General features: G+C 36.0%; 1 protein-coding gene across 4 annotated transcripts in view; it reads left to right on the top strand.

The window, feature by feature from the left end:
• The window catches only part of DLG2 (discs large MAGUK scaffold protein 2), a 1,545,411-nt gene that overhangs the window by 151,169 nt on the left and 1,371,566 nt on the right, over nt 1–22,676 (top strand). The gene's annotated exons all lie outside the window — the stretch shown is intronic.

Genomic DNA, 22,676 nt, shown 5'->3' with positions numbered 1-22,676 from the left:
TAAGATTTGTGTGGTACTAATTCTGTAGCCACAATTATGAAGCTTATAGAAACCTAGATATTGGCTACTGGAATTTTAGTAGGCAAGGAAGGGCCCTTTCATGACACTTAGCTCAAATAGCCAACCTGAGCTTGCAAAAGGGAACTCTCACTGGAGTTGCCTCCCTGTAATATCACCCTGGTGTTTTATTGACATGGAATTCCTACTTCCTCCAAGACACATCTGTGTCTTTCTGGCTGCATACTGAGCTAACTTTGGGAACTGGAAATAATGGTGATTGAAAGATCACAGCTTATTAGCTTAATGTTTGCTTAGCCTTTTGCTGGAGCCAAGTATAAACAACCCAGAGGCAAATTTGGAAGCCCTAAGTTCCAAGAAAGAGTTTTTGACCCATGGGGCTAAATAAATGCTGTGGATTCATATGGGATTCTACAGTCAGCAAGTGTTGTTCCGTGATCCCAGGGCTGTTTTCCGTGTAGTTAATATAAGTATGTTCCTATAGGATGTGATTCAGGGACTCTCCAACCGTTATTCACGATTAGGATTTGTTCCTGTGGGTTTTTCAACTGATTAATGAAGTAGGGTTTTGGAATGGAGAATTGGAACTTGCTGGGAGGGAGCAGGGGAGATGAAAAAAGGCCAGTCAAAAAGATGTAGAAAGATTAAGAGTCACTTATGGTTTGTCTCCCTCCCAATCCCATCTTGTTTCATTGATTCTTCTCCTACCCACTTAAGCCCCCATGTTGCATCACCACTTCCTCATATCAGGGAGATCATATGATAGTTGTCTTTCTCTGCTTGACTTATTTCGCTAAGCATGGATTATGGACATTGGGGAGGGTATGTGCTTTGGTGAGTGCTGTGAAGTGTGTAAACCTGGTGATTCACAGACCTGTACCCCTGGGGATAAACATATATGTTTATAAAAAATAAAAAATTAATAAAAAAAAGATGTAGAAAGATAAGCAAAGCATAGTTTTTCCAAAGAGCAGTCCTAATATTATCAACTACTAATATATGTGGAATACGTTCTATGCTTCAAATACAGTATTAAGCAAATTTTAGCTTTTAAATTTATTTTTTACAACACCCCAGTAATAAGGGTGCTACAAGTATCCCAATATCACACATCTATTAATAGTGTGTCTGAGGGAGCACCTTGAGTCTCAGTTGGTTAACTGAGACTCAAGCACAGATTTATCTTACTCTGCTGATTCCCTATTCACAAGTGTGCTGTATGGGTTCATGGTTCTACTCAGGAAATGAAGGCACTAAAGTCCAGCTCTTGCTGATATAGATTTCCAGAAGTGTGCACAGCAGTCATCCCATGAAAACAGGGCTTAATTGGTGATCTTTACATGTCTTTTGTAATTAAGAAATGCATACATTTCCATAGTTTGGCTATTGTGGACATTGCTGCTATAAACATTCGTGTAGTGCTGTGAAGTGTGTAAACATGGTGATTCACAGACCTGTACCCCTGGGGATAAAAATATATGTTTATAAAAAATAAAAAATTATATTAAAAAAAAAAGAAAAAAAAAAGAAATGCATACATTTACTTATTGAGGTAAAGAACACCTGCTTTCTGTCAGTCCTAATGCTACATGCAAGGGACTAAGACCTTTTTCAAAAAAAAAATATTATTCTTTAAAGATTTATTTATTTAAGAGGGGGAAGGAAAACAGAGGGAGAGGGAGCTTGAGCAGACACAGAAGTCACCTCGTGACCCTGAGATCATGATCTGAGCTGAAACCAAGAGTCAGTCGCTTCACCGACTATGCCTCCCGGGTGCCCCAAGACCTTTTTTTGATGTGAGCAGATAGGTATGTAAACAATGCCATGCAATGAAAGAATACAACTCCCCAGGAGTACAGAGGAAAGAGTGACCCATTTTGCCTTGAGAGGATGAGGAACATTTCAAAAAGGAGGTGGCAGTTGAGTCAGACTTCAAAGGCGTTGGCCTCTGCTTTCTAAGGCTGAGGAGATCAGCTCCGAATAAAGGTAAGTGAGGTGGCCCTAAATAAGTGACTGAAAGGTGGGCCATGAAAGTGGTTTTTTTTGTTTTATAAAGCACCACTTTATTTTTAAATATTACGTATAATGTAGACTAAATTATGTATAAATGCCAATAAATTAAACGGGGTAAGAAAATGAATACAATTTACAACCATGAAGTTATAGTTAGTGATCCTGTAATGATATAGTAAAATATACGAAGGCCGTGCAGTATAATATTGAGATGATATAGTGTAGTGGTTAAGAGCAGAGAATCTGGAGCTAGGAAGGCTAGGCTTGAATCTTTTCCTGTCTGAACCCGGGCAAGTACTTAATCTTTTCGTCTTCATGTTCTTCATCTGCAAAATGATTCTTCAGTTCTTCATTTGCATAATTGTATCTCTCCCTTAGAGTTGTGAGGGTAAAATCAGTTAATTCATACAAAAGATAGTGCTTGGCTTATAATAGACATTCAGCAGATGTTGACTGTTAATATGTCTGAAAGAGGAAAATTATATCTGAACTCCAGTATAAAGATACATGAAAAGATCCCTTATTTTCTTGTACCACTGGTTTGAAATGCAACGGATTCTAGACTTTGACTTCCTAAAGACTCGTCTTTTAAATTTTCAGAAAACTTATTCTTGATATTGTGCTGTTATACAATTATATACTCCACAGGGTAGTATGTTTTCTGTCACCTTGGGTGAGTCAAATAACCTATCTGGTCCTCATTTTCCTTATCTATTGGTTGAACAAATTATGCTATAAAGTATCTTTCAGGCAGAGGTTTTATGATTCTCTTAATTATGTTTCTTCCTTTAGCACATATCTAGTGCCTACAGTAGCAAAGGGCCAATATTACCATTCTTATTTTAGACACAAAGAGCTAGAAACACAGAACTGCCAAATTATGTCCTAGAAAATTGAAGACAAAAGATAAGATTTTAACACAGGTTTAACATGTGAAGTTGGTCAAGACCCATAGTATAGGGAAAAGACAATGGACATTGGTGTCTAATACACTCGAGTTCAAATTTGCTCTGGGTTCATGTCTAAGCTGTTCTATATTTCCTTCTGGCAGAACTGTGAAAATTTACACATGTTTAATGAGCTTCTCCTTCTATGTTAAAAACAAGGCTAACAATACCAATGTAGTGCTTAGAATAGATCTTCCCTAAATGTGAGCTTCTTTCTTCTTCTTCTTTCTTTTTCCATTTGGAATTATCTCCCTCGTGAAAAGCTTGCTATTTGAGTTTTCTATACAAACATCCACCTATGTTGATTTTCAGGAACATTGTTCATCTTTTTTGCATTGCTTGAGATTATTACCAGAGTCAAAGAGATTTCAATCGAAGTGTCTACAGTTGTAAAATCATCAGGCATAAGAGGGAGAACCATGCAGATAAATGAAGACAGGAGGTATTAAGAGTTGCCTCAGGTCCTCAACCACAGCCTGATACCTGGCTGTGAATGATTGGGGTCTTGCTTACAGGCTTCTCTTCTCTGGAAATATGTACTGCCTCCCCTTCTCTGTTAAGCCTTCTCCTGCTGTATTTATCAGAACCTCAGAATTAAATTTTAGATTCCCAATGTGTATTTCACCAAAGTCAAAAGTGAGTCCTTTACCAACTGGGAAACCAAAGATAAACTAATGGATGTAATATGCTCATTTATAAGTTATCCTCCTATCAACACTTTTCCAGTGTTTGGCACTTCGTATCTCTGTGAGCTAGTTGAGTGCTGGCAGATGACCACACAAATATAGAAGTCGCAAATAGTCACAAAGTCCAGAAATAATCAAGCACAATTTGCAACTTCCTTTGTAGAAAGAGTGAGGGATATTTGTATCCATGATTCTTTTTGACCACATATATCATGGTCTTCTTTTCTGTTGGTAATTTTGTTAAATTTGGTTTTTGAAATTCAATGTCACTAGTATTAGAACTTCTGAGTGCTCTTCTCCCTAAACAAATCTGAGAAGCATGGCCCTATTGTATGAAGTCTAAGGTCTTCTGCTTGTCAAGTTAATTTATTCTCATTTATTGAAAGGCCATATAGTGTTATGAATGAAAATACAGACTTTGGGGTCCAACTGCCAATATCCCATTTCTCCTGCTTAGCAGCCATGGATCTGTGGGCTAATTATTTAACCTACCTTGGGCCAAACTTCTCTCATCTATGAAATAAGAAAAATGAGACCAAGAGTTATTATGAGGATTAGTGTATTAATACTTGTAAAGTATTTAGAGCAGTGACCAACCCAGGGGAAGCTTTCAAAGGTATTACTATTGAGCACCTGTTATGTGCCAGGCATTGGGCAAGATAGTGCAGTGAAAATGAGTAATTTCCTTCCCCCAAGGAGCTTATAGTCTAGTACGAAGTTCCATAAACGATAGCCCATACGCCAGATGCAGCCTGTCACTTGTTTTTTGTAAATAAAGTTGTATTGAAATACAGCCATGCTCATTTATTTACATATTATCTGACTGTTTTTCATGTTTCAATGATAGAATTGAAGAGTTGCAACAGAGATTGTGTGGCCTGAAAGCAAAATATTTACTAACTGGACTTTTACAGAAAAAGTTTGCCAGTCCTTGTCTAGTGGAGAAAACAGACATATCAACTAATAAATTTTGATGTGGTGTGGCAGATAGGCTTATCACACTACCTAGCATATATTTTTCAACTGTTTGCCTTGTACCTGATAAGGTTCCAAGTGCTAGAGATATAGTAGGAAATAAAACAAAACGAACAAACAAACAAAGAGCAAAACACTCAATCCACATAGAGCTAGGGACGCAGTGGGTGAAACAGATAATAAACAAGATAAATGAGTGAAACATCAAAAAGTCAAGTGGGAACCCTAGTTTTCACAGCAGGACCACACCAATGACCAAAGGGATTATTGCCACCTGAAGTCAGGTCCCACCCAAATTGGTTCAATCTTTTTTTTTTTTTTTCCAAAGATTTTATTAATTTATTTGACAAAAATCACAAGTAGGCAGAGAAGCAGGCAGAGAGAGAGGGGGAAGCAGGCTCCCTGCTGAGCAGAGAGCCCGATGTGGGGCTTGATCCCAGGACCCTGAGATCATGACCCGAGCCGAAGGCAGAGGCTTTAACCATTGAGCCATCCAGGTGCTCCAAATTTGTTCAGTCTTAATTCCTGCCAATAACCTCTGCTCAGTAAAGACTATTCCTTCATCAACTCTAGTATACTGTATGCTGCTAGCATAGGGCCTTGCACAGAGTAAGTGCTAAATAAAGATTTGTTGAGTGGATAAAAGAATCATCATTCTTTGTCCTATTTACCCTGGTTGGAAATTTCTGTCTACTTTCCTTGAATCTACCCATTCTTCAATATTCAGGTAAGAGTTTTTTCTCCTCTAAGATACCTCTCCTGACTATTATTTCTTGATTTCCTCATTCTTCAATGTTATATTGCTGTCTCATCATGGAATATACTTTGTTGTGGCCCAGCTGGTAAAGGCAACCCAGATGATAGAAAAAGTAGAATTCAATGCAGGGGTCCCAGGTGAAACTTGAGATTTGTTCTTATAGGGAGGGTAGGATTGAAGAAGCTTGAAGATGACAAATAAGAGCTTGGCAGGGTGCTAGAGATTCACAGTGACAAGACTGACATAGATCCTAACCTTCATTGCAAGAAGAGCAATAAAATCAAGGAGAAAAGGAAATGTGGTAATACTTCATATAGGATACGTATGGAGAAAGGGAGGTTGAAAGAATGTGTTCATGGAAGAGGAAACAACAAATGCTAAGGCCCAAGAGGTAAGAGTTGAACAACTTGAAGCACTTTAGTTGGCTGGAGCCTGACTGAAGGAGGGCAATGGTGAGAATTATGCCTAGATTATAAAACAAGGGAGGGCCTTATAAGTTGTGGAAGTAGGAAATTGAAGAGCCTTAAAAGGAGGGGTGTGATTTGTTCTTCATTTTACAGAGATCGTATTGACTTCAATGTGTAAAGTAAATTAGAATGGAGCACAATTAAAGGAACAATGGCTACCATAAGCCAGGTAGTCTAAATTTTTTTAGACTTTAAATCAGTAGCTCAATTTTTATTATCTCACTTAATAATCACAACTTCCCTGAAAATTAGGAACCATGGCTTCCATTTTATTGATGAGGAAAATAAGGTTAATTAAATTGTCCATGGTTATAAAGCTAAAATTTGGATAAGGTGGGCTTCCAGTTAGCTTTCTCAAGATAGTTTGTATTTTTCCTGGGCTAACCTCCCAAGTCTCCTCCAGCATGACCTAGTGGGGAAAGAATGAGATTAAAAAAGAAAAGAGGAAAGAGTGTTCAAGGAAGAGACTACATATAGAAAACTAGAGTGTATCCAAACAGAAGATACAAATAGAAAAATAATGGTGAGCAGAAATAATCAAAGACCTAGATGGCATTTGAATCTTATCAGCAGATAATGAAGAACTGTAGGACCCTTCCCCAGCCTCACCTCAAAAAATAATATGAGCAGATTTGTGTCCTTAAGGAGAAAGAGTCAATGTAAAGATGTAGAAAGTGACATAAGACCAAAGCCAGAAAGATCAGTATGATATGATTGTAATAGTTCAATTAAGAAATGATGAAGATTTAGGCTTATATAGTAGCTGGAGAGGTAAAAAGGTAGGAAAAGTTTCATGAAATCCAATTACAAGGTGAAATGGGTAAAGTGAGCAGATTAGCCTCCTGGAACTAAAAGCACTTTTGGAGACTGGTAGGAAGTAAGCTGGAGGCGTAAGAAGGCTCAGCTCACAGAGAGGGTCTTGGAGACTCTTGAATTTAAATTTAGAATAGATTGTAAAGACAAGTGGGAAAATTACCTCTAGGTCTAAATTGGTTTCAGATTATAGGAACAGATTAAATACTTTCAATGTGCCCTTTCAGCCATGTGGTTCTGGGACTGTTAATACATGAACATGAAACCTGGTGTTTGATAAAGACTTTAAAAATTTTCTTGTATATTTTTCATCTCCGTTTCCTGTCCCCTATTATTTATTTTACATCTGAGCAATTGAAGATAAAGGCCTAGTCACAAATCTCTGACTTTGTCTCAAGTCCTCTTTATAGTACACTGCAGCACTTAACTCTTGGTGAAAATTGGAACTAAATGAAGTTCTGAATTTAATCTTAGGGGCTAAGAAACATGTCGTGCTAATGGGACCATTAGGGATGGTGATGTATTTTACTTCTTAGATTTTTCTGGATACTTAGTGACTGATAAAAGGTATATTAGGGAAGAAGTAAGCATAATTGGACTGCTACCCTGAGAGAAGAGTAAGAGCATTTAATTGTTAAACTGTTTATTTCAAAAGGACACATTACAAGCTTTTTAAGGTTACCACCTATGGGCAATGAATACTCAAGAGGAAATTTATAATAATGCAGTTTTCTAAACTCATGCCTTCAATGACTGGTTTCCAATAAATCAAGCACATGCAAACATTTTCAAGAAAGAGAGCACTAATGCATAGTTCATAAAGCTTTACACGTAGAAAGAACGAAAGTGGATTTCTACATGAATTAATTTAGTGCCTATATACACTTGAGAATGATCCATGCATATTTATGTATTCTTTAAAGTCAGTCACATATATTTTTGCATGTCCTTTATTCAGTCTTGGATATGCAAACTAAAATAATCAGAAGTCATTTTTAAATTAAAAAGACATACTTACCTATGTGAGAACCTATGCTTAACTAGAAATTGAATACTGGTCAGTATTTACAATAGGGAAGAATAATAATGAGCAAATCAAAGCATTTTATTTCTATTTATACTTCTGATTTTAATAATAGTACCTACCTTGCTTACAAACATATACCAAGGGTTTACTATTTCATTTACTCTGTATAAAAATGCTATGAAGTACTATTATCCAGAACTTAAACATGTACTCTGAATTATGAGGCTCAGTCTCTTAATGCTGTGTATAATGAGTTTGAGATCATGCAAACTTTATTTCTTGTATTTAAAATAGAGATAATTCTTACCACATAAGGTTGTTGTTAGGATTCGAGATAATGCTTCAAAACCTCTCAGCATGGTTTCTGGCATATCTTGAGACCTTCTACATGGCAATGGAGACTTGCAGTATAAATGGAAGCATCATTTTTTAAAGTGTCAGTTATTTCCTGATAGTGTATTCAAGGTTTAATACAGATGTGCTTCTGGCAAAGATAAGCTGACTAGCCAGCATAGTCATGACCTAACTGCCCTTGAGGCCTCCCCTGCCCAAAGGGAAATGGAGAGCTCATTGTCATCTGGAGGAGTCTACCATAAATACTATTTGGAACAAGGCAAGAGAAAAATAGATTTGAAGTAAATAATTAAACACACGAGGAGGTATTGCCCCATAGTTACTAAGCCCCACCTTTTCTTTGAGCCCCAAACTCTCCTGAGAATTCATATCATATAGTCCTAGCTTCTGAGGCATATTTATATGTATATTTTATACACACATGCACACACACATATAACCATATGGGCTCATAGGAGGTGTGTGTATGTGCACAGGGAGCAAGTGAGAAACAGAGAAATTGACTCCACAAAGAGAGGAGGATGTCTGTTTTGCTCACTCTATATACTCAATGCCTACTATAGTATCTGGCACAAAAAGCACTTAGTAGGTGCTCAATAAACCTTCATTAATGAATGCATACAGATTTATAGGTATTTATAGTGTATATACATATGAGCATGAATAGAGGAAATTAGCCTCCCTCTTTCAGGAAGTCTATTTGTCATTCACGATTTTTGTCACTGTATATGTTAGGAAGAACAGGAGGTCTGTGTTATATCTATTTTGAAAATATCCTTATTTTACTTTTTAGTAATGAGACCGAAATAGCCATATTTGCTCTGATGAGGGCTTAGAATCAGGCAACACCCACAGACAGCCAAAAATTTTTTTTATTAATCTTCTCATAATTGGGCGTTTTTAGAACATTGAAACAGCAATATGAAATCTAGCAGAGCTCAAGAATATTCTTAGCACAGTGCAGATGCTCCAAACTTAAAAAATTCATAAATGTGAGTGACAGTTAAGCAGGTTGTAGTCTAATTCGAGAGGCAACCAAATGTAAATAATCAGAATTTATTGTTGGAAGCATTTACTAAAAGATCTATTCATTATGATCCTCCTAAACATGACCTATTGAGTGACAGTGACAAGAACAATAGCAGTGACTATTTATCAATGTATACTATAGGCCAGGCATCTGCAAGGTATTTTCCGTACCCTATTTAATTTAAATTGCACAGCAACCCTATAAAGTAGCTTTATTCTTCTCACTTTCCACATGAAGGCACTGGAGCTCAGAGAAATTATGTAATGTGCCAAAGTCATAGTACTTACAACCGGTAGATTCCGCGTCCATCAGACATTCAGAGAACAAACACGTGTTTTGTCCCTGCCAAAGTCCATGCTGGTTTACAGTGCTGGGCAGAAGAGAAATGGTATCCACTCTCATGGACCTTATGGATTTAAGCTTAAGTGTTTCTGACTTTGAAGCCCTTGAACCTACATCACTCTGCCCAAGAAGTGCTACTCTTTAGGGAAAAGCCGTGTATTTATGTAAGTTGGCTACGTAGATTACAAAACTTCATTGTTTCACTGGATAACAGAACACTGGAGATCAGCAAATTGAAGAATCCTTACTTTCCATTGACTCATTCCAGCCTCGCCCTTGTTTTTTTTGGTCATGTCTCCTGTCTGCCACATTTTTCTACATCCTGACATCAAGGGTCATCTCTGGACAGGCACAGTAGGTTGCAGAAAAGCAGGCAGAGAGCAAATTGCTTTCAAAGAAAAGAATCTGGAGAGAATGTTACAGTCTGAAATCTCGTCTTACTCTGTAGCAGAGAAAGAGAGAGGAAAATGGAAACAGAACAGAACGGAAGTTAGGAAGGTCTAGCAGCGTGGGAGAAGTATTTGCTATGGCAACTCTGCATCATCCTGCAGGGGTGGTAGGAATGCTTCAAGGGGAAAGGAGGACACTTCTTAAAATCCCATCTCATGTTTACTAAAGCTGGAAGTCCCATCAAAGAAAACCAGATGTAGTAGGTAGGATACGCCTCTCCCCCTAACTTGATTTTATGATAATAGACTGAATTAGTTATCTGATAGCTCATCCACTTTTTACTGTCACCTGCCATTGCTCTAAGTCAAGTTACTTAGCACCAGATTGCCTGTTAACCCCTTTGTCTAATGAGCAATTAACCTAAATTGAGGATGCCCAGAGGATTTCTCTTTTTATTTATTTTTATTTTTTTTTTAGGATTTTATTTATTTATTTGACAGAGAGAGATCACAAGTAGGCAGAGAGGCAGGCAGAGAGAGAGAGGAGGAAGCAGTCCTCCCGCAGTCCCAATGCGGGACTCGATCCCAGGACCTGAGCCGAAGGCAGCGGCTTAACCCACTGAGCCACCCAGGCGCCCGGATTTCTCTTTTTAAAAAGGACATTTTTGAGAATAAAAAGGGGATGTTATTAATTACACTGTGACGAAGGGGACAAAACCCTGTGCTAAACCTGGTAGGTTGGGACAAATGGTCATCCTTTGTAAAAGTAACTGTTACTTTCTGCAAATACTTGTGGACCTGAATAAAGAGTACTCAAATGAGAATAAGCAGAGGATGTTTATTCAGAACTTGCTGTATAGCAAGAGAGTCTGTCACTCTCATTTGGGTGTGGCAGAAATCGAAAGTCGGTAGAGTACGAACACCTCATAGTGGAAGAAAGAGAAGGCTTCAGATCTGCTCCACCTAGAGCTTGTTGGCATGGGGAATTTAGAGGTGCTGGACATCCTGTGTGAGGAGGGAGAACATTTGGCTTTATCTGATCCTAAGCTGGAGGCAGGAGCAAAAATTGGTGAAGCCAGCAATCATTGACCAAGTCCTAGATACTTTGGGCTGGTTGATGCAGAGGTTGTGGATCAGAGGTCTGTTGCTTTATGTGGTCTATCCATTGTCCATTTGTATATTCAGTGTCTCACCTCGAATTGCTCACTTAGTATGTTATGTTATCCAAGTTGCCTAAGATAATTTCTAATGTAATAAGTGTTTATTAAATTAGTACTATTTGTAAACAATTGCATTGTTTTATATCTTTTGTGTCTTTCTGATTTATCTTCCTTTGAACACTTAAAGGAAATTTTAGTCTGTTTGTCTATAAACCTTCCATCCAACAATCACCTTGAATTTGTTTAGTTTTATCTTTCAGGTACTTGAAGAGATACAAAAACTGACACACAAAAGGCTTCTATTTTAGATAAACTGTTCATCAGGCAAAATTTCTTGTGTAAGATGAAGCATTACCCCTAATGACCATGGTACTCACACCTAGACACCCCTACCCGAAATTAGGAAAAATGGTTGGCAGGTTTGAGAGGAAAGTAGAAGCTGCAGACATGGCTAGGTTTGAACTCTTTCATATTCATTTTGCCAGATGAAGAAAACTTAACATTTATAAACGTTAATTCTGGTCATACTCTAGTTTTAAAGTAATGACCAGTAATTCTAGTTTTAAAGTATGACCAGTAATTCTGGTCATACTCTAGTTTTAAAGTAAATCTGGAAAGAAATGGTACTCATAGATATCTGAATTTGTGAATTAGGTGATTTTGTGTCTTGGTGTGAAATACGAGTTTCAAAATCTAAACAGTTTTAATTTATTAGTGGAAGCCAGTTATCTGTAATCAAGGTAAAACTCTTAGCAAAAGCAAGTCATATTTAAATTGATATGTAATGAAATGGATAATTTATGGCTTTCTAAATTATTTTCCCTGCTATAGTCCCCTCATGTTTTATGTCCATAAAATTTGTGTATATGATTTTAATCAAGAATAATAAATACTGGCTGGTATCTGATTGACTTATGTCAGGTATCTATGAATCTTATACTAGATACTGTGGACACAATAGCAGAATAAGGCAATATTTCTATTCATAAAGTGGTCATGGGTTCTTGAGTAAGATAAGCTTTGGTCTATAATTTTGTAAGCTACTTAATTTCTCTGAGCCTTAGTAATTCTTGATATAAATAGCGATTATAATACACATTTCATACAGCTCTTAGGAGAAGTACACAATGCCAGGTGCTGCCTTCTCCTGAAACAGAGCACAGAAGTTGGACTCAGGAGACCTGAGTTATAGTAAAGTTATATGACATTGGACAACCAAACTTTTCTCTCCGCCAAATTTTTCTCAACTACAGAATGAAGGAATTTCTACAGAAAATTCCATGTTTCCATGGAAACATGGCTTTCCATGTCTCCTTCTACCCCTCAGTTTCTCTGTTTCAAAGAACACAAAGGCAGCACAGAGTGATCTGTTATTAGTCATTAATTGTACTCATAAAATTAATCTTATGTTTCTAATATGTCTTTTTTTTTTTTTTTTTTTTTTTTTTTTTTTAGTATTCTAACCTCACCTTTGTTTCTGTTGCTCTCTGAGTTCTACCAAATACATTTCAAGTCTCTTCATTGATTAAATAAACTTCTTGCTTCCAACCTATTCTAGTTAAATCAGTCTGCCTGCCAATCCCTAAACAAATTCTATGAATTGTCCATTTACTTCTCACTTTTGCTCAGGATGTTCCTTTGGCAGGAAATGGCTTTCCTCATGCCTTCTCCTCCATCATTTGTTATTGAAATCTTAGTCATCCTCCAAAACTAGCTGAAGTGTTAATTTCTCCATGTACTCACTGCTAGTAAACACACCTCTGCTTTCTCACTTGATTCAGTGTATCTCTTGTAAGGACCTAGTGGAAAGTACATTAAGTTTTGAAAGTAGCAAGTAGTGGACAAAAGTTTGAGTTTTCTTTTCCCTTCTTTATCTTTTTTTTTTCTTTCTTTCTTTCTTTTTTTGCCTCTATGACCTTGTAATTTATTTAATCCCTTGTAATTTATTTAATCCCTTAGGAACCACTGTTTCTTCACTTACTAAATGGATACATTGAAACCTACCTAATGGGGTTGTCTTGCAGATTTCATGAATTAATGCATGGAAAGCCTGGGTGGTAGCAAGTGCTCTTTAAATGTCTGATCATCATCTATCTTGCTTTTACTTTTTTCATTACTTAATTTATCTACATAGGTATTTCATTTTTGTAATTAATTTCAAAACCTCTAAAAAGCAAGGATTTTGTCTTCTTCATCACACAACAACTTTTTACAGTCTCTCCCTAGCTAAGTGTTCTTCCTCATTCATTTTTTTTAATCTTAAAAGTCTTGCTCAGTGTAGGAAAATTAGGAAATTCAGAAATTCAAAAGAAAGGAATTTAAATTACCTCAATTCCATAATTTTGAGTTAACTAGTATCAGTATTTTGTTATTTTATTGTTATTTATTATATTTTTGTGTTTATGTATAGATGTATGTATGTGTGTATACAACATATGTATAGAAAATCTATATAATGATTTTTCCAAATAATTTTTATATTAAACATATATATGTTTTCCTTATGAGATATATTCCATTATAATTTTAAATTTTATTATTTCCATTGATTTATTTAACTAATGATAAAAATACACAGAGCTAAATCTTTGCTTAATTATTTTTACATAAATACCTGTAAATGAAATCTTCACATAAAAAGATATGTAGTTAAAGCTTTTGTTTCATAATATTCACTTCTATGTATTTGTGTCAATTCCTGCTCTAATCTATAAAGTCTAGTACTACTGCAAAATACTCAAGAATTCATCAAAATATTTAATCTTCATAAAAATCTTTGTCATAGGAATTACTATTCTTATTTTACATATTTGAAAATGAAGCCAAATGAAATGTTAAGGGACCTGTTCAGGGATGTGTCTAATTAACAGCAAAGCTAGGATCTTCCATAGTGGTGTAAGCCTAGCATTCTTTCTATCTATATAATAACTTTATTCATTCACCCATTCATTTGCTCATTTAGTAAATACTTTGAATAGCTAGCTAGGTGATAAGGGTATTGTGTTAAACACAGTTCCCAGCTTCATAAACAAGAAACCTGGCAAGGAAAGCAAACATACAATTAGGAAGTAACTAGTTTTAAATTACAATAAGGCTTCAAAAATAAAGAAAAAATGTGATAGGCATATATAGCAGGTGGACCTAATCTATAGGCAAAAGTCAGGGAGGAGTTGCTCTGAATATAGGCCTTCTAAACTGAGACAAAATAGGTAAGTATATTTCATCTAGACATGGAGGTTACATGGGGTATGAGTAAAAGGGCAAATCTTCCAGACTAGGGTTTCTCAATTTCAGTATTACTGACATTTAGGTTGGATAATTCTTTGTCATGAGGAGTTGTCTTATGCACGGTGGGAGACTTCACAGAATTGCTGATCTCTACCCATTACATATCAATAACATCCCACGCCCCAGTTATAAGGACCAAATGTCTTGGGGGAGGAGTACAGTCCACTAGTCTAGACATCAGGAATAGCAGTTACAAGGTGGGCATGATATTTTCTAGGAATTGAAACAACCTCAGTGTGACTGGAGCATGAAATGTGAAGTGGGAGCTGGCTCTCAATCAAGCAAGTTTCATACCGTATCTTGAAAATCCTGTTAATTATTTTGGACTGTATTTAAAAAGCACTGGGAAGCTAGCAAAGCTTGTAAATGACAGAGTGGTGTGGTTCAGATACATGTTTAGAAAATATCAGTTTCAGAGTTCTTGGTCAAGAGCAGATTAGAGAGAGTTGAGACTGGATGGAGGGAAACATTTAGGAGGCTTCCAAAGTAACTTCTGTGGAGACTATAGGTAGTTTTTGTGGAGATGGAGAAAATAATACAGATTCTAGAAATATTTGTTAAAATATTTATTTATTTATTTATTTATTTATTTGACAGAGACAGAGAGAGAGAAAGAGAGCACATGGGGGGAGGGGGAGGGGATAGAGAAAATCCCAAGCAAGCTCCACTCAGCATGGAGCCAGACGCAGGGCTTGCTCCCAGGACTCTGAGATCATGACCCAAGCTGAAATCAAGAGTCGGATGCTTAATCAACTGAGCCACCTTGGCACCTCCAGATTCTAGAAATATTTAGGAGAATTAGTTGGACTTGATAATTGACTCACCATTGGAAGTATAGAAAAGATATTGTCAAAGATGATTGCTAAATTTCTGACATGAAACTGGATTGTAAGGAGTGTTATTCAATAAAATAGGAGAAAAATGGAGGACGATGAAGTTTCAGACAGACATTCAAAGTTTATTTGTGACTGTAGTGAAAGTGAAGTGCTAGTAACATACTCAACACTCAATGAGCAATTTGATAAATGGAACTGGTTTTCAGGGAAGGGATGTGCATTAGAGAAAGATTGGGAAGTCATTGTCATGGGGTGGTAATAAATGTCATGGGAATGAACAAAGAAAATCTAGGAAAAGGTGTGGAATGAAAAAACAGAGGGGCCTACATTTGAGGCTTGAGGAAATATGGGATATAAAAACATGAGACTAAAGGAAAAGCCAGTAAAGGGAATGAAATGTTGAAGTGATAAGACAAACTGAGGATATAAGCCAAGGAGTCAGTATTTCAAGAAGGGGGAGTGCTCAGGTGTTTGGAATCTGCTAAGAAGGCTGATAGGGTGAGATATATAAGTGATTATTAGATAATGATATATTGTCTGTGATGCTCATTTTTATGGAGTATGAGGCATAAGCCACTTACTGAGTCAGAGTTGGTGTTCAAAATGAGAAAATGGACAGAACGTGAAATGATGGCTTTCTTAAACAGGTTGTGTGTGAAGGATGGAGACAGGGCAGTAGTTCATATAGAATTATGATAGGGAGAAGTTTTTCCTTTATATATTTTAAAATGACAGAGGCTTGATCATATTTAAATTGGCATAAGAAAGTAGAGAGAGGGGTACAGAACTGAGCAGAGAGGAACATTTGCTAGCGCTCCTGAAAGAGTGAGTAGGAAGATTAGGGTACAGAATGCACATGGAAGCAATGACCTTAGGTAGAGAAGATGACACTCCCTTTTCAGCAGGAGGAAAAAAGGAGGGTGAGGGCAGCCATTACTTTTAATTTTCAGTTTATTTTGATGCAAAAATTGAGGATTTCCTGTGCAGTAGCTTTTATTTTCTCAGTAGAGTTGAAGAAAAAGTCAACCGCCTAGAGGAACAGGAATGGAGGAAGATCTGAGGTTTGAAGGGAGTGAAGAAGGTTTGTAAACACTAGGGAGGAAGCTGCTCATAGAACAGAAGTATCTCTGTGAGGGAGACATCAGCAAGATGGCAAAGTAGGAAATACCAGCCTTTGTCCCTATACAAAAATAATTAGATAGCTATCCAAGAATGAAAATAGCCTTGGGAGGGCTCACAAGTCTAATCAGGGGAATGCAGCAATGCAATGGGATAATGGAGAATAGGTGCACAAACAGAAAGAGCCACTTTTGCTCCAATCAAGGACCAGGTCTGCTTTTTCTTCCAACTCTGGACATGCCCCAAAACCCAGGGCTGTAGCTACTGTATACATACCCCTGCTTCACACCCTGGCTTCATGAGCACACCACATGCCTACATACCTCAGACACCAGACATTGCCACCTCAGGCTTGCCTGCACCCCTGACCCCAGAGTTGCTATTGCTCCATGTGTGCCTGTATTCCAGACCCTACATCCACAAATGATCCATAAATTCCTGAACTACAGAAACTGCAATCACTGTCTTAACAGTTGTGTCTACACACCAGACCCTAGAGACATAAATGTGGCACACATGCTCACTTTCCAGAACCTGACTCCACAGTCACTCCATAGGTGTTCATATCTGTGACACCAGTGCCACTGCCAGTGTGAATGTACCCATGAGCTAGACCTGGAGCCCAGAAGTAGGTATTCCCTTGGTTATGGCATCCCCTAAGGAAGAAAAATAAGTTAGGAGGGCCCTGGCAGCCATCATCATTGAAGATCCCAATAACATTCACCACCACTTCAGACACCTACGGCTTTGGCTACTGAGGACCCCTATAATTTTCAATGATAGAGACTACAGGTTCATAGAGATGAACCTTCTCTGGAGACAGAACTGCCACACACCATTTGGCTGCTGCCATCACACTCAGCTATAGATGAAGTTCTTTCTGCACCAAAGCCAGTCTGTGAAATTGCGAGCAGATGACTTTTTCATTAAATGCTCTGACATCAACCCAAGGCCACAAGAAATATTAAAAATAAAGAAAGGAAGAAAGAAACATGACATCACTAGAGGAAATGACAATTTTACAGTCACTGACTCCAAAGAAATGGATATCTTTTAGTTACTGGAAAAATAATTCAAGATAATTATTTTAAGGAAACTCATTGAGCAATAAGAGAACACAGATAGACAACTCAACAAAACTGGGAAACTAACATATGAATAAAATGAGCTCAACAAAGATAAATCATCTTACAAAGGAGCTAATATATTCTGGAGCTGAAGCATCAACAACAAACATGAACAAGCAGAAGAAAGAATCTATAAATTTGAGGACATGTCATTTGAAATTATGCAGTTAGAGGAACTAAAAGGGAAAAAGAATAAAAAAGTATGAAGAAGACCTACGGGATTTGTAGGAAGACCAATAGACATATTATAGGAATAGCAGAAGAGAGCAAAGGGAAAAGGAAAAAAGTTTATTTCAAGATATAATGACTGAAAACTTCCCAGATCTGGGGCATGATTTGGACAACCAGGTATATGAAGCTCTAATGTCCCCAGAAGGTTCAACCCAAAGAGGTCTTCACCAAAACACATTATAACCAAAGACCAAGAGAGAAGTTTGAAAGCAACAAGAGAAGAGACTTGACTAATACAAAAGAATCTCCATAACACTGTCAGGAGATATCTCAGCAGAAACGTTGATGGCTAGGGAGATTGGGATGGTGAAATCAATGTGGTGAAAGTATACCTCAGAACTAAGAATACTTTACCCAGTGAAGCTGTCCTTCAGAAATGAAGGAAAGATAAAGACTTCCCTAAATTAAAAACAAAACAAAACAAAACAGAACAAAAAAACCTAGTGGTTCATTACCACTGGACTAGCCTTTTAAGAAATGCTAAAGGGAGTTATTACGTTGAAATGAAAAGACAATAATTAGCACCATGAAATCATATAAAAATTTTAATACCACTGGCAAAAGGTATTTAGGTATTTAGTCAAGTTCAGGAGACTCTATGTTGTAATGGGGATGTGCTAATCACTTTTAACTATAGCATAAAAGCTAAGAGACAAAGTATTAAAAATATTTATAGCAACGATTTGTTAATGGATGCATAATAAAAAAAGACGTAAATTGCATGTCAAAAATTGTAATGTCTTGGGGGGGCGGTGCAGTAAGCAGGTAAAATTTTTGTATGCAAGCAAAGTTAAATTGTAATCAGCTTATAATAGCCTACTCTAACTATAGGATGTTTTATTAAGCTTCATGGTAACCTAAAGACAAAATCTTAAAGTAGATACACAAAAGATAAAGAAAAAAGAATCAAAGCATACCACTTCAGAAAAATCAAATCACAAAGGAAAACAGCAAGAAAGGAAAAGAAGGATTATGAAACAGTCAGGAAACAACTAACAAACAGCAGCAGTAAGTCCTTACCTATTAACAATTTCTTTAAAGGTAAATGGATTAAATTCTAAAATTAAAAGATACAGAGTGGCTGAATGAACTAAACAGAAAGAAAAGACTCAAGTATATGCTGCCTATAATAGACTCACATCACTTTTACATACATAGGCTCAATGTGAATAAAAATGGATAAAGATATCCCATGCAAATGGAAACCTAAAGAAAACAGAAGTAGCTATACTTCTATCAGACAAAATAGACCTAAAGTTAAAAATGATAAATAAAAAGGGCACCTGGGTTGTTCAGTTGGTTAAGTGTCTGCCTTTGGCTCAAGTCATGGACCCAGGGACCCAGGATCGAGCCCCATGTCGGACACTCTGCTCATTGGGAGCCTACTTCTCCCTCTCCCTGCTGCTCCCTCTGCTTGTATTCTTACCCTCTCTCTGTCAAAAAAATAAATAAAGTCTTTAATTTTTTTTATTTTCTTTTTTAAGGATTTTATTTATTTATTTGACAGAGAGAGACCACAAGCAGAGGAAGCAGGCAGAGGGAGAGGGAGAAGGCAGGGATTCTGATATAGACCAATCCCTGGACCCTGGGATCATGACCTGAGCTGAAGGCAGATGCTTAATGACTGAGCCACTCAGTTGCCCCTTTAAAACATTTTTTTCTAAAGATTTTATTAAATAAATCTTTAAAAAAATAAAGGACAAAGAGCATTATTATGTAATAATAAAGGGATCAATTCATCAAGAGGATATAACAATTATAAATATGTATGCACCCAACATTGGGGTACATAAGTATGTAAGTCAATATTAACAGATCTGAAAAGGAAAATGAGCAGCAATGCAATAGTAGTGGACTTCATTACCCCTCTTTCAACAATGAATTGATCATCTAGTCATAAAATCAATAAGGAAAATGGTATTGAATTATACTTTAGACAAAATGTACCTAAAAAATATATACAGAAAATTTTATCCAACAGCAGCACAATATACATTTTTCTCTAGCACACATAGACTATTCTCCAGGACAGATCTTATATTAGGCCACAAAACAAGTCTTAAGAAATTTAAGAAGATTGAAACCATATCAAAAATATTTTCCAAACATAGCGGTATGAAATTGGAAATCGATAACAGGTAGGAAACTGGAGAATTCACAAATATGTGGAAATTATACAACACACTCCAAAACAAACAAAAGGTCTAACAATGAATCAAAAGAAAAAAAAATGTGTATTGTGAAACAAATGAAGATAGAAACATGGAAATACAACATACCAAAAACTATGAGATACAACAAATGAAGTTTCAGGAGAGATGTTTGCAGCAATAAATGTTTACAGTAAGAGAAAAATGGATCTCAAATAAATAACCTAACTTTGCACCTTAACAAACTAGAAAAAGAAAACTAAAGTAAGCCCAAAGTTACCAGGAGGAAGGAAATAAAGATGAGAGCAGAAATAAAACAGAGACTAGAAAAACAAGGGAAAAGATCACAAAACTAAGAGCTGTTTTTTTGAAATGATAAACAAAATAGACAACTCTAGACAGTGTAAGGAAAAAAGAGAGAAGACTCAAATACTTAAAGTCAGCAATGAAACAAGAGACTTTACAATTACTACCATAGAAATACAAATGAGCATAAGAGATTATTCTGAACAATTACACAAAAAAGTTTGATAAACTAGAAAAAACGGATAAATTTCTAGAAACATACAACCTACTAAGACTAAATCATGCAGAAACAGAAAATCTGAACAGACCAACGAACAAGTTAAGGAAATTGAATCAGTAATCAGAAATATTCCAACAAAGAAAAGTCTGGAAACAGATGATACCACTGGGGAATCCTACCAAATGTTATTTGTCATTAAAGAAGAATTATATCAATTTTTCTCAACTCTTTCAGAAAATTGAAGAGGAAAGAACACTTCCAAAATCATTTTATGTTAGTATTACACTGACACCTAAGCCAGACAAGGAGACTACAAGAAAAGAAAGTTATATGTCAGTATCCCTAATGAACACAGATGCAAAAAGTCACAAAATGCTAACAAATGGAATTCAACAGTTTCTTAAAAGGTCATACACCATGATCAAGTGGGACTTATCCTGGAGATGCAAGGATAGTTTAGTGTGCACAAATCAAGATGTGATACACCACACTAATTGAATGAAAGTTGAAACAAATGAATGGAGGGATAACCAATGTTCATGGATTGGAAAAATTAATATTGGGAAGAGGAATGAGTGAAATAGATAAAAGAGATTAAGAGTGTACTTACTAGGATGAGCACTTAGTAATGACAGAATTGTTGAATCATTATATCATTATATCATACACCTGAAACAAATATAACATGGTATGTTAATTATACTTCAATTTTATATATATATAAAATTATTCTCTCTATATATCTATATATATCTCTGTGTATATATATACATAAATATATACATATATATACATAAATATATATAAGTATATATATTTAAATATATAAATATAAATATATGTATATATACACAAAATATATATATAATTATTATAATAGATGCAGAAAAAGCATTTGACAAATTTCAACATTCTTTCATGGTAAAAACTCCCAACTAATTAGGTATAGAAGGAGTGTGACTCAACATAATAAAGGCCAAAAATGACAAGCTCACAGCTGACATCATACTCAGTGGTGAAAAACTGAAATCTTTTTCTCAAAGATCAGGTATAAGACAAGCATGCCCATTCTGACCACTTCTAATCAACACACTACTGGAAGTCCTAGCATATACAACTAGGCAAGAAAATAAACAAACACATCTATTTAGAAAGGAAGTTAAAATTTCCTTTCTTTGCAGATGAATTGATCTTATATAGAGATAATCCTAAAGACTTTACCAAGAAACTGTTAAATCTAATCAATGAATTCAGTGAAATTGCAGGATACAAAATCAATATACAGGAATCAGCAGCATTTCTACACACTAACAAAAATACCTGAAAAAGAAATTTAGAAAACACCTATTTACAGTTGCATCAAAAACAATAAAATACTTGTTAATAAATTTAACCAAGGAAGTGAAAAATCCGTACACTGAAAGTTATAAACATTAGTGAAAGAAATTGAAGAAGACACAAGTAAGTGGAAAGATATTCCATGTTCATGGATTGGAAGAATTTATATTGTTAAAATGTTCATACCATTTAAAAGGATGTACTGATTCAATTAATATGAATCAAAATTCCAATGACATCTTTTATAGAAATAGAAACAAAACAATTCTAATATTCACTTGGCACCACAAAAGACCCTGAATAGCCAAAGCAATCTTGAGCAAAAAGAACCAAGCTAAAGGCATCACAGTTCTTGATTTCAAATACTATTACAAAGCTCTAAAAATCAGAACAGACATAAAAACCAAAGCATAAAAACCAGAAACAGACCAATGGAACATAACAGAGGGGCCCAGAAATAAACTCTTGCATATATGGTCAACTGATCCTTGACAAAGGCACCAAGAACACAATCGAGAAAGGATAGTCTGTTCAATAAATAGTATTGGGCAAACTGAATATCCACATGAAAAAGAATGAACTTAAACCCTTATTTCACAGCATACATAAAAATCAACTCAAAATACATTACATACTTAAATATAAGATCTGAAATTATAAAAACACCTAGAAGAAAATATGGGGGGTGGAATTCCTTGTATTCTCACTGGATACAAAGGGATGATGACAATACCTTCAAGGCTGGTGTGAAGACCAGGAATTAAATGTTTCTACTTCTACTATTTCTACTTTGTGAACCGAAGCAAGGATACCTCTAAGCATACACAATTAGTACATATGCCAGAAGGTACTTAAAGCCATGGGATAAGCAGCACACAGTCTTCTTAGCTTATTAAATCTAATGGTCAGTAAGTAATGTAAAACATTACTTTATAACAAATACAGAGATATTGTCAACTTGAATTTAGCATTTATGTGAATTTTAAAGATAACAAATGAGACATTAAAGAATTCCATTTTGTTCCTGTCCTTCAAGAGTAATAAATTCATTCCTTTCTGCTTTGGGGGATACTTTGGTGGAAA

The sequence above is a fragment of the Mustela putorius genome, unplaced genomic scaffold (assembly GCF_011764305.1).
Source record: "Mustela putorius furo isolate JIRA1106 unplaced genomic scaffold, ASM1176430v1.1 tig00003987_pilon_pilon_pilon, whole genome shotgun sequence".
Lineage (NCBI taxonomy): Eukaryota > Metazoa > Chordata > Mammalia > Carnivora > Mustelidae > Mustela > Mustela putorius.
Note: the sequence above shows the minus strand (reverse complement) of the source record. Positions and strands in the feature narration are given on the sequence as shown.